The following is a 12252-nucleotide window of genomic DNA, read 5'->3' on the forward strand; positions in this document are numbered from 1 at the left end:
CCCATACAAAAGTCACCGATATTATTTCCCAGGGTAACGACCTAGCAGACCGAACAGCTAAGCAAACAGCACAGAATCAGACTCATGCAACTGACTTGACAAAGACAATAGTTCCAACGCCGACACACTGCATGACAGTTAAGGATCCCGCTCTTGATGTAATTGACATACAGACACATGCTACACCAGAGGAAATAAAGAAATGGACTGAATTAGGAGGGATCCAAACAGATCAGGGATGGATGACGAAGGGAAAATCTATATGGTTTCTCCCCGACTCAATGGTTCAAGTTATCATTAACACAATACATAGTCCAGCACATCTAGGAGAAAAAGCCATGTTAGACAGTATTCAACACATTTGGTTCAACAAACACTTACGAGCTGCAGCCAAACAGAAAGTCCGAACTTGTATGATTTGTTGCCAGTTCAATCCAGGTAAAGGCGTACCTGTAGAGCAGGGTGGATTCCAACCTCCCGATCACCCTTTTGAAGTCCTCCAGATGGATTATATCCAGATGGAACGATGTCGAGGATTCAAATATGTCCTCGTAGTTGTATGCGCTCTTTCCCGTTGGACAGAGGCGTATCCCGTCTCAGATTACACTGCCCCGACTACTGCCAAACAATTAGTTCGTGAATTCTTCCCACGGTATGGTTTGCCCCGTATCGTGTACTCAGATAATGGCCAGCCGTTCTCATCCGAGCTAATGAGAGCTAATGAAACACATTTCACTCTTGTTAGGCTATCAATGGAAATTCCACTGTGTCCGACATCCCGAGGCAGCAGGTCTCGTGGAACGTCATAATCAGACCCTGAAAATACGACTTTCTAAAATCTGTAGAGAGAAAGGTGTCGACTGGATAGTAGCCTTACCGGTTGCACTATTTTACATGAGAATGGTAGCACATTCTCGCACAGGGCTATCCCCGTACGAGGTGGTCTTCGGTAGGCCACCAAATATGTGGGGGACGCCTATACCTCGTAAAATAACTGATGTTGACTGTAATATGCTGACAGATTACCTTGCTTCCTTGATGTCTGCACTACAATCTTGCCGTTCACAGGTAGCTGCAGCCTTTCCCGACAACACCGAGGTAAAGCCCCATGAAGTAGTTCCGGGAGATCTCGTTTTCGTCAGAAACTTCGACAGGAGGAGCCCGTTGGAGCCTCGCTGGCTACAACCAAAGCTGGTTCTCCTAACGACGAGGACAGCAGTGAAGGTCGAAGGTCGCAAGGGTTGGTTACACTCGAGTCATATCAAGAAATTTCATGGACTACCAGCCGATCTGAACTCTCAGCCCTGCCCCCTTCCAGAGACTGATTCAAAACTCCCCCTGGTTGAACAGACCGAATCTCAAAACTATAAACTGAAACTAAGGTCTAGCAAGTCAGACAATTCGATTGTTTAAGTCCTCTCCAAGGTGAATCGGTTGAATTAAGTCTTTGACATGTATCCTCTAGACCGAATGAGAGAAAGAAATAGACAGAAACAGCTCAAGAAACATGCATACTGTAAATCACTTCATAGTCACTGTATAGTGACATTGTTTTTTTTTTTTTTTTTTTTTTTTTTTGAAACCGTTTATTGCAGTTTGAAAAAGTTACAGGTATGGGCCTACAACCACTCGGCCGGCCGCTAGAGTGACAAAAGCATATTGCATACATACAGTAAGAGTCTCTTGGCAGTGCAGCTTAGCAAAACAGGAGAAATCAATGTTGCAGGCCGCATAGCTCCATGCCCACAGTACGGTTCCCTTTTATCAAAACAAAACAACACAAAAAACCACACCCGCAAGGCAACCCGCGATCCAAAGTGACAGCACGTGCTCCATAAGTGGGGGATCCCAACCAGCAGCAGAACTCTGGAGAGGGGAATGGGAATAGATCAGGGACTGGGGGACCGCGTGCCCAAGGCCAAGGGAGCGGGGCCATCTAGGGAGACGGAGCAGGCGAGGCAGCCGGTAGCTGTGGCGGCTCACAAATACCCCCGCGGTAGGCGTTCCAGGGGCCCCAGATTTTCACCCACGCCCCAGGCTTACCCCTCGCCACATACACCACCTTTTCACGAAACATACACCAATCCATATGTTCTTTCCAGGCCAACACCGCAGGGGGCCTCTGGGATCCCCACAATTGAGCAATGTCACGCTTAGCTATCATGTATCCCAGAGTCACCCACCGCGTCTGCGGGACCGAATAGTCATTTGGTTCCCACACATTCAGCAAGCATCTCCTCGCTTCAGGCAACAGCACGACACGCGTAACCACACGCAGGACCTCATGCACACCACGCCAAAATCGCTCCACCTTTGGGCACTCCCACAGTATATGCATGAAAGTTGCCAACGCGCCACAGCCACGCTTACACATTCCGTCACCAGCAAAGCCCATACGTAGAAGCCTTGGCCCCGTCACGTAAACCCGGTGAAGGATCTTAAGCTGGACGAAACGAAGGCGAGCCGGGATGGCCACTTCTTTTGGAGAGGCCACCGCGGAAATCCAATCCTCGTCGTCCAGCTCTAGCCCATCGGCAACCCAGGCCTCGCGGAGACTAGTCAGCAGGCACGATCTGTCGTTGATCAGTTTTTTATATATGAGGGAGATCGTGCTGTCTGGGACATGGCCATCCAGCACTCTGTCCTCCAGGGGGGAAGACTCCGGAATGGACGCGACATCCGGGAAGACGGAGCCCAGCGCATGGCGGACTTGTAGGTACCGAAAGTACTCACTGCCCTGCAGCTGAAACTCCGTCTGCAGCGTCGCAAAAGTCTTGAATCCCCCCCTCGTCCAGAGATCTCCCACAGTGCTGATTCCGATCGTGTCCCACTTCTCAAAGCCCTTCGATGTCCACAGGGAGCCCAACCTCTCTGACGCATATAGCGGTGACGCCCGGGTCAAACGGTCCTTCCACCCCATAGCTGCATTAGCCGCGTGCCAGACACGCACCATGACACGCGTCGGTCCCGTCAGACGGGGGCTGGGCGCGGCAGAGTAAAGCGCTCGATTGTAGTCGCCACCGGGCAGGAGCATCTTGTCCATCTCAAACGCCGGGTTCAAGGCGGGCCCGTAAAGGCCATGATTAATTGCAGCCAGTTGGGTGGCCCAGTAATACCGTTTAATGTCCGGGAGGGCGACCCCCCCATCGTACCACGGGAGCGTCAATTTAGCCAGAGCAATGCGCGGCCTCCCGTCCCAGAACAGGCGCCGCTGGAGGCCCTCCACCTCATGGAAGTAGCGTGCCGGAACCAAGTCCATAGTATTCTGGAGGGCGTAGAGGAAGCGCGGCAAGGACATCATTTTAAACAAGGCCGCTCGGCCGAGCGGCGAAAGCGGCAGACGCCGCCAGCGCACCACGTCCTCCTTCAAGCGCTGGAGGGGGGGCAGCAAATTCCGCTCATAACGGGCCTCCGGGTCAAGAGTGATATATATCCCCAGGTACCGAAACCCCTGGGAGGCAATCTGGATCGGACAGTCCCGTGGTAGGACCGGAGCCTCCCCGGAAAGCACATATACACAGGATTTCGCCCAGTTGATGACAAGGCCTGAGTTGCGACCGAATGAGCGCAAAACATCAACCAGGACGATCAGTGATTTACGCGGGGAGGCGAGATAGAGGAGGATATCATCAGCATAGAGGGACACACGGTCCTCATGCTCGGGGGTCCAGCGGAGACCACGGATGGAAGGGTGCCACCGCAGCCACTCCGCCAGGGGCTCCAGGGCCAGTGCAAACAGGAGAGGTGACAAGGGGCAACCCTGTCGCGTGCCCCGCCCCAGCGCGAACGGGGCCGAGACTCGCCCATTCACCACCACCTGCGCCAAGGGGCCCGAGTACAACAATTTGACCCAGCTAATAAAGCCCGGTCCAAATCCAAATTTCGCCAGCATCGCCCAGATGTATGACCACTCAAGCGTGTCAAACGCCATGGTGGCGTCCAAGGACGCCAAGATGGCCGGCTCCCGCACAAATGGGACACGCGCGAGCACACCGTGCAAGCGCCGTAGATTGAGCGCCGTGTTGCGGTGTGGTATAAAGCCAGATTGGTCTTGGTGGACCAAGTCGCCCACCACGCCAACCAACCGGTTGGCCAACACCTTGGCGAGGATTTTGGGCTCCGCGTTCAAGAGCGAGATCGGCCTATAGGATGCGACCCGTTCACGGGGCTTCCCCTCCTTGTGGATCACCACGATTGTAGCCAGACGCTGGTCCGGCGGGAGGGAACCCTGCGAGTGTGCCGCCAGGAACATCGCACGCAGGTGGGGCGCCAACACATCCGGGCGTAGCTTGTATAGTTCGATGGGGATACCATTGGGGCCCATGGCCTTGCCGGATGCAACCGAGCGAATAGCCAAGGCAATTTCGTCCGAGGTGGGAGGAGCGTCCAGCGAATCCCTGTCCTCCACCGTAAGGGAGGGCAGTGCGATGTCCCGAAGCAGGGCATGGGAATCTTCCTCCGAGCAGGGGGAAACCGGGGAGTAGACTTTGCGGAAATAATCCGCAAAGCAGGAGACAATGGCTTCCGGCTCGGTGACACACGCACCATCCGCACTCTCAATCAAAGGAACCACGCGACTCGCTCTCTCCCTCTTGTCCAACCACGCAATCAATTTGCCAGCCTTATCACCCACATCATACAATCGCCCCTGCTGCTCTCGACTGAGGCCCCTGGCCGCCTCCGTGACGAGGGCCCGATAGGCCGCCTGCTTTAGGTGTAGAACATGCAGCTTGGCATCTGTTACCCCGCTCCCCAGGTCACCCTCCAGTTCTGCAATCTCGGCCTCTACCCGGGTCACCTCCTCCCGCTCGCGCCGCCGGGCATGGGAGATAAAGGAGAGGGCCTCCCCTCTAAGAACTACCTTAAAAGCCTCCCACAGGGAGATGGCCGAAGGGACCGACCCCACATTCTCGTCGAAATAACGCTGTAAGGATTTGATCAAATCGGCACGAATGGTGGGGTCGCGCAAATACCATGCATTGATTGGAGCCACCCTGCCATCCCCCCTCGGGAAGACATCGAAATGTAACAGCAATGGGGAGTGGTCTGAGATACCCCGCGCCAGATGGCGCACCTCCCCCACCCTCCCTGCATGGGCCGCCGGGACAAGGATGTAATCAAGCCGCGAGAGGCTACCATGGGCACCCGAGTGGAAGGTGTATTGCCGCTGTGCGGGATGCTTTAGTCGCCAGCAATCCACCAGGCCCAACGTGTCTAAAAGGCCGGGCAGCCACGCCTGTGCCCGGGGGAGGTCCCTGGGGGGATGGCGATCCATAGACCCAGAAGCTACCGCATTAAAGTCCCCTCCAACCACCAGCAGGCCACTCGGAAGGTCCAGGAGGAGGTGCCCCAGGTCCGCAAATGTGGTGGCTTGTAGCCCAGGCGGGACGTACACTGATATCAAAATAAACACTCTACCCTCCATCCTTCCCACCAGGACAGTGTAGCGTCCCCTCTCATCATGGCGCACCTCATCGATCTCCAACGGGAGCGAGTTCTTGATCATAATACCCACCCCCCGCGAGCCCGAAGTGAAGCCAGAATGGGCCGCCAAACGATAGCCCCGCCGATTCATTGCCTGAAAGGAGTTACCTATAAGGTGTGTCTCCTGCAGGAAGACAACATCTGGTGAAATACGTTTCAAGTACTGCAGGACCACACCACGCTTAATCCTATCCCCCAGGCCGTTAACATTCCATGACAACACAGTCAAATCCCTACCCCCCATCATACGTCGAAACAATCGGTCGTCCCCCACAGAGCATCTTAAAAACAACAATATAGTAGCGGGTTTGCCTTGCGGTGCAAACAAACAACACACCCCCCCCACCCCCCCATCCCAACAGAACTCCCCCCTCCCTGCACCCCTGCATGAGCCCAGACAGCCCCCCCAAAGTGCAGTGTGCCTGTCGCCCCATAGCTAAAAACTAACTAGTCCCCCAGAGGAGGAGGGAAGCCCCCAACAGACCCCGCACGACCTCCATAGGAGGGGAACATATGCAATCAATAAATGGAGAAGGAACATCGTCCAGAGCAAGGCCTATTCAGTCACCCCTCAATTCTGATCCGGCGGGCCCTCCTCGCCAGCCGCGCCCCCCCCGCCCCCCCGGCCCGATCTCCAGGCAGAGTGTCCAACCAGTCCCCAGCCGCCTCTGGCCGGTCAAAGAAGTGCGTGCGACCATCCACCTCCACCCTCAGCTTAGCTGGAAAAAGCATTGAGTACTTAAGGTTCAGGTCCCGTAGGCGACGTTTAACACCAAGAAAGCTCTGTCTCTGCTTCTGAACCGCCGGAGTAAAGTCTGGGTAGAAATGCACATCCATGTTGTCAAGCTTGACCGGTCCCTGTTGCCTGGAGGTCTGGAGGATAGCATCTCTGTCCCGAAAGTTAAAAATCCGGGCAATGAGAGGCCGCGGCGGGGCACCGGCCTTAGGTCTGCCCCCAGGGACCCGGTGAGCACGCTCCACCGCAAAAAGCTTACTCAGCCCCCGGGGCTGGAGATGGGTAAGGATCAATTCTTCCACAAAAAGATCCGCCGCCTCCGCCTCTCGTCCCTCCGGCACCCCCACAATACGGACATTATTCCTCCGGGCCCGACCCTCGGAATCCTCCAGTCGCCGGTCCATCAGGGCGCTCGCCTGGCCAAGCCGGCGCACCTCCTTTTGGAGGGCCACCACATCCGTCGTGAGGCTCGTTGCGGTGTGGGCCAGGGAATCAACCCGGTCGTTCGTTTTGGACAAGTCTGCCCTCACAAGGCTCACATCCACCAGGACCGAGTCTATTTTTTGCGCTAGGGTGTCGAAACGCTGGTCCACCGAGGCCTTCATCTCTGCGATGGCGCCCATGACGTCCCGGAGGGTCAGATCCACAGGCTGAGCAGATGCCTCCGTCGGGCCCGCCGGGGATGTGCGCGATGTCTCCGGAGAACCCTTCTGGAGAGTGTAGCGGTCCATACTGTTAGCTTGGTGCGCCGTGCCACGGCGGGTCGTCTTCACCTTCGCCCGGTCGCCATCTTGTTTGGTGGACATGCTTGCTCTCCCACCGTCGTGCCAATCTCCTCGAACGGGCCGCTATACCAATTCACGGGCGCCGGGGGGAGGCGGGGGCGACCACAGAGCCGCAGGTCGACCCACAGCCGGCGGGTCAGCCGGGCACTTAGACAAGACCACACCACCGCACCCCGCTCCGCAACCCTACCTCGCTTGAGGGCAAGGAGGGCGCAAAAGCGAAAGTGAAAGTGCGGGGTACGCGAGTCGCCCAGCCTTGCCCGCCGCTGTTGTTCACTTTGTCCCCGGATCGCCCCACTACTCCAATCCGGGGGGCCGGCGAGGAGAAGGCCGCAACCTTCGATCGGTGCTCCCACCGGTGTCCGGGGTCCAATTCGAGCCCGAAAAACGGGTGGCGCCTCAGCTCGGGTTCCCCGACACAGTCCCCTCAACAAGGACAGGATATCGCCAGGATTAATTCAGGAGGTCGCGGAGGTCCTCGGGAGCCTCGCACCTACGCGACCATCTTGGTTGCGCGCTAGGCTCCTTATAGTGACATTGTTGATTATGTTTTTCCTAAGTCTTTTTATTATTGCTGCAAGTATACTGTTACATATGTACTATCCTATTTTCAAGCGTGCTTACAATGTTACAGCCGAACATTCTTTTAGTGAACTACCTCCACATGAGTTGTCCTATAGATTTGCGCTGCGCAACAACACATTCATTAGTATGTTACACCATTTCCATCAAACCAGCAATGCTACAAATTGTTGGATATGTGGCCGACTCCCTCCCTATCAGAAATACAAAGGAGTTCTGCCTCTCTTTCCGTATCCGTTCACACACAATGGTTCCTGTGGAGCATGGTTTAGTTTGATTAACTCTTTAGATTCACACACTGTAGTTTACCAGAGCAACTGGGTATGGGGAAACCTGAACTTAGTTTTGCTTAAAGCCTGTTATCCTAACAAGGAGGGACTTCCCAAAAGAACAGGAACTGACCTAGAAAATGAAGTATATGGATTAGGTAATTTTACACTTAACCTCATGATTCTAAATGTTGAATCTGAAGCTACACATGTCTCGCCTGCTATGTCCGTATTGCCAGTCAAAGGTGAATTATGTGTAAGAAAGAATGGTTCAGTACACCTGGGTCATAGTAAATGTACTACTGTGATCGAATTCAGTGATAAAGGCAAGTCTACATTTAGAGCTTCCCGTCATTCCTACTTCATCTGTGGTCACACTGCATATATACGCCTACCCCTAGATTGGGATGGTACCTGTTACATTGCATTCCTTCTGCCACCTGTTTTCCTAGCCCCTCCTGATTATCATAGAAATACCAATCTAGTACACCATAGACCCCAGAGAGATATCCCGATTGTTGACTACACCGAAACAGCATGGGAACAATATACAGACTTCAATAAAGGTCTCTTCCCTTACATAGGTGTTGTCTCAAACAGCAAACTGATACGTAGATTAACTAGAACCCTTGAAGCAGTAGTGAATGAAACTACCTCTGCCCTAGGCAACTTAACAGAGGAGCAGTCTGCGATGCGGATTGTTGTTCTCCAAAATCGTCTTGTCCTTGACGTCATCCTAGCAGATAGGGGCGGAGCTTGTAGGGTCATCGGATCAAGTTGTTGTGTTTTCATCCCAGAAAACGCGCCATCCGTATATAAAGCCATAACTCGTCTTCACAAGATTGCAAACCAGATACATCAGAATGCAGGCACCTGGACATGGTCCGGTTGGTTCTGGAGCGTGTTGTCAGCCTGGGGATGGAAGGTCCTATCCTTCCTAGGTATTGGCCTCCTCATAGTATTCAGTTGCTGCCTATGTCTACAATGTGGACCAGCGATTTGCGGCCTGTGTGCCACATCGTGTATTCCACGTTCAAGTTTTCATTCAAGATCCCGGAAGAAGAAAGAAGAGCAAATGATGTTACATGAACAGATTGATGGATTCCTGAAGATCGACATTTCATGAGGGTCCGTAGGGGACAAGAAGGGAATGAGGAAATATGAATTTTTATGGTCAATTGTGTCCCCTATCTAGACCCCAACGGCTCCATGTACATGCTACAAGTACATGTATGTTCCCTCCACTTCAAGCTATGAAGACGCAAATACAATTGTGTCCAACGTTAATGTGTACTCTTTCATATCTGCCATGAATGGGCCAGATATTCCGTTCCTAAGTATGCCTTGCCACCGTCTTTATATGGTATACTTTTCTATTTTTCCAGCTCTGGCAAGGTAGGCCCTGAATTCTGCCATCGAGCTTTTTCCTGCTTCTGCCTCTGAATGCTCCAGCCTGGACCTGCATCTGTATCCATGAACTTTGTCTTACTTCCTGCGCGGCTAACGGTGCCTAGCCCGGCCTGTTGCCTGCCAAAACTGTATTCAGCCTTCAAGTTATCTGTTCCGCTCCTCAAGAAATGCATTCCTGTCTAAGTAGCTTAGGTAAACATCCCTCTAGCTGCAGAGCAAAGGGCCCGGCCTTACTGTCTCCGTGCAAGTAATTCATGACTTTCGTTACCATGGTAGGCCCATGCCCCTCGCATCTCATGTAGACACTTAGACGCTTGTATACGCACTAGCAGTCAGTATAGAATAGGATCTGTCCGAGAAGACCTTCCCTTCCAGATAATATAGTTCTTTAAACACAAGATATTAGATATGATTTAGGACTAGGTTGTCCTGACACCCCAGACTTCTGTCTCCTCATGTAGGGCTAAATGTCAAGTTCCCTTCACCCTCTAGTTACACGTCAATCACACGTCATGCGGCTGCGCGCGCATCTCTGCCATATATTTTTTGCTGACTTTGCAGGATTCTCTTATGGATCCACCCACATGTGTCATCATCATAATGACGTTTTTAGTATACGCCTCTATGCACGCCTATTGTAACGCCTTTTCTATTACGCATGTGTATTCTTATCAGCTGTTACGCCTCTTGCGTCTGTCTTTACTGTAATGCATTACTATATATGCTCTAACCTGTCAATAATGTATTGCTGATCCCTTCCTGAACCTTCGTGGTGACGGAACTCGATTGCCTGGTTCGAACCATCATTCCTTTGTAAGGAATAAATTCCCTATTATACCCTCGAATACCACGGATTCTGCCTCTTATTTTTACTGAGTTATTCGTATTGTATTTTACCGCATAAATTAAGTCTAGGTAATTTAAATTTACCACAGGTGAAAGAGGAACTCTTTTGGGAGCTGGACAGTAGGGCTGTGCAGTTCTGGTGTGGTAGCAACAATGATGTGTACCGCAGTGGAGAATGCTTGTTCATCCACTGGGCGGGCTCTTATTTGATCTTTCAAGGAGGAGTCCACAGTGAGTGCCATCATCCTTGCCAAAGGTGTACCGGGAATGGAGCAAATCATTGTGCCGTTCTCATCAAAATGGATGGTCATATTCAATTTAGCAATGAGGTCACGGCCTAAGAGATTCACTGGGGAGCGTGGTGAGTAGAGCAGACGCTGCTCCACGCATTTACCTCCTACTTCTACTGGTACTGGCTTGGTGAAAGGGACCCTTGCTATTGCCCCCGAGAATCCCTGTGTGTCCGCTATCTGATTCAAAATGGGCAGTGCTCCACCTGTGATACAGAAGTAATTAGCACCGGTGTCAATGAGAAAGCTGTATGTTTTGTTGTTTATCGTGACAAAAACAATGGGGTCCTCGCAGACATCAGTTGTACACGACAAAACTGGGCACACAAGAGTTGTCTGTGGGCTGTCCTAACTGGAATATCCTCCAGCCTGGTATTGCTGGATGGTGCCCTGCGTGATTGGATTGGTAGGGGATAGCACTGTGCCTCCCTGAGGCGTGATAACTTGTGCTTGGGGCATCATTTGGTACACAGTTGTTTGTGGCTGTTGCACTTGTGGCTGTGCTGGTGGTATTGGCACCTGTAACTGTGTAATTGCAGGGGCCTGCAGATGTAGTTGTTGCTGCATAGGCTGCTGTTGTACTGGTGGGAGATAGGGATGTATTATTTGAGGCTGAACTTGTGGCTGCATTTGCTGCTGCTGTTGTTGGTATTGGGTAGTCTGCATTTGCTGGGGTCTACCAACCACCCCCCTACTTTCATTCTGCATTCTTGTTTGGCATTCCATTATGAAGTGTCCTGTCTCCGACAGTAAAAGCATACCGGGGTCCTAGCTGTTGTGCGCTCCTTTGTTGTCCTAGCCCTCTACCTCGTCCTCTGCCTTGCATGCCTGTATTTCTAGGCCTCATCTGCTGGTTACCATAATATGGCTGCTGCTGTGAATTCAATGCAAAGAAAACTGTGAGTCTGAGACAATAAGTGACCTTAGAAAAGCTACACCATCAGTACTAAGAAAAGAAAGTGTTCATACCAAAATATCACACTGAATATATACATGCATTAAAGATCTATAAATGCATCAAAAGTTCCCATCGCCCACACAAGGTGGCTTGCTTCATCATTTGGGAAACCAGGGACTTGTCTGAGAACCAGATACCACCAGGTGAACGTGGATCAGGGTTCGAAGATTGTCCCGGATGCAACTATGAAAATGTTGCTCCAATGGAAGAAACCACTCTGGAAAATGATATGGGGTGATGTGTGCAGTGCGTGAAAAATATATAAATGTGATGCGATAAAATTGGAAAACAAGGCACAGAAAAGTTTATTAAAGTGCTGCCTTGATGCCAAATTAAAACAGTGCTTGTAACAGTTTTAACAAATAACTGTGTTGGAACTGGTCTACATGTTTCAGCTATGGGTAAGTAGTGCCCCAGCTTTCGTCAGGACCAATGTGAGCTACTGCATCTAATACGTGAAAAAACAGGTAAATCATACAACCTGAACCTATATTAGGTCTGGGAGAAATTACCCGAGCAAGTCTGGGTATGCGCCTCGCCTCACCTGGCAACTGCTCAGGCTTCAGGAGGCACCGCTCTCTCCGTCGGTACCTCAGACGGCTGCTGAGCCAGAGGGGGAGGTGGTGCTGTAAATTGCCATATGACTGTTGTTGTACATAGTTGTACATAGTCATAGGGGGGCTGTGCCTGTATGGGCGGTGCAGCTACCTGTGCGTTACCTGCTAATGCATTTAGGGCATTTTGTGGAAAATTGGTAACGGCAGTCATTTGGTTGACTGGTGAGGCGAGCATGTCTGTGTCTAGAAGATCTTTTTTCTTATTACGCTTTTGCTGCACTAACATTGTGGCTGCATTTTCAATAGCTAATTGTCTATTCTTGTCCTTTTCCTGT

Source organism: Triturus cristatus, chromosome 11 (genome assembly GCF_964204655.1).
Source record: "Triturus cristatus chromosome 11, aTriCri1.1, whole genome shotgun sequence".
Lineage (NCBI taxonomy): Eukaryota > Metazoa > Chordata > Amphibia > Caudata > Salamandridae > Triturus > Triturus cristatus.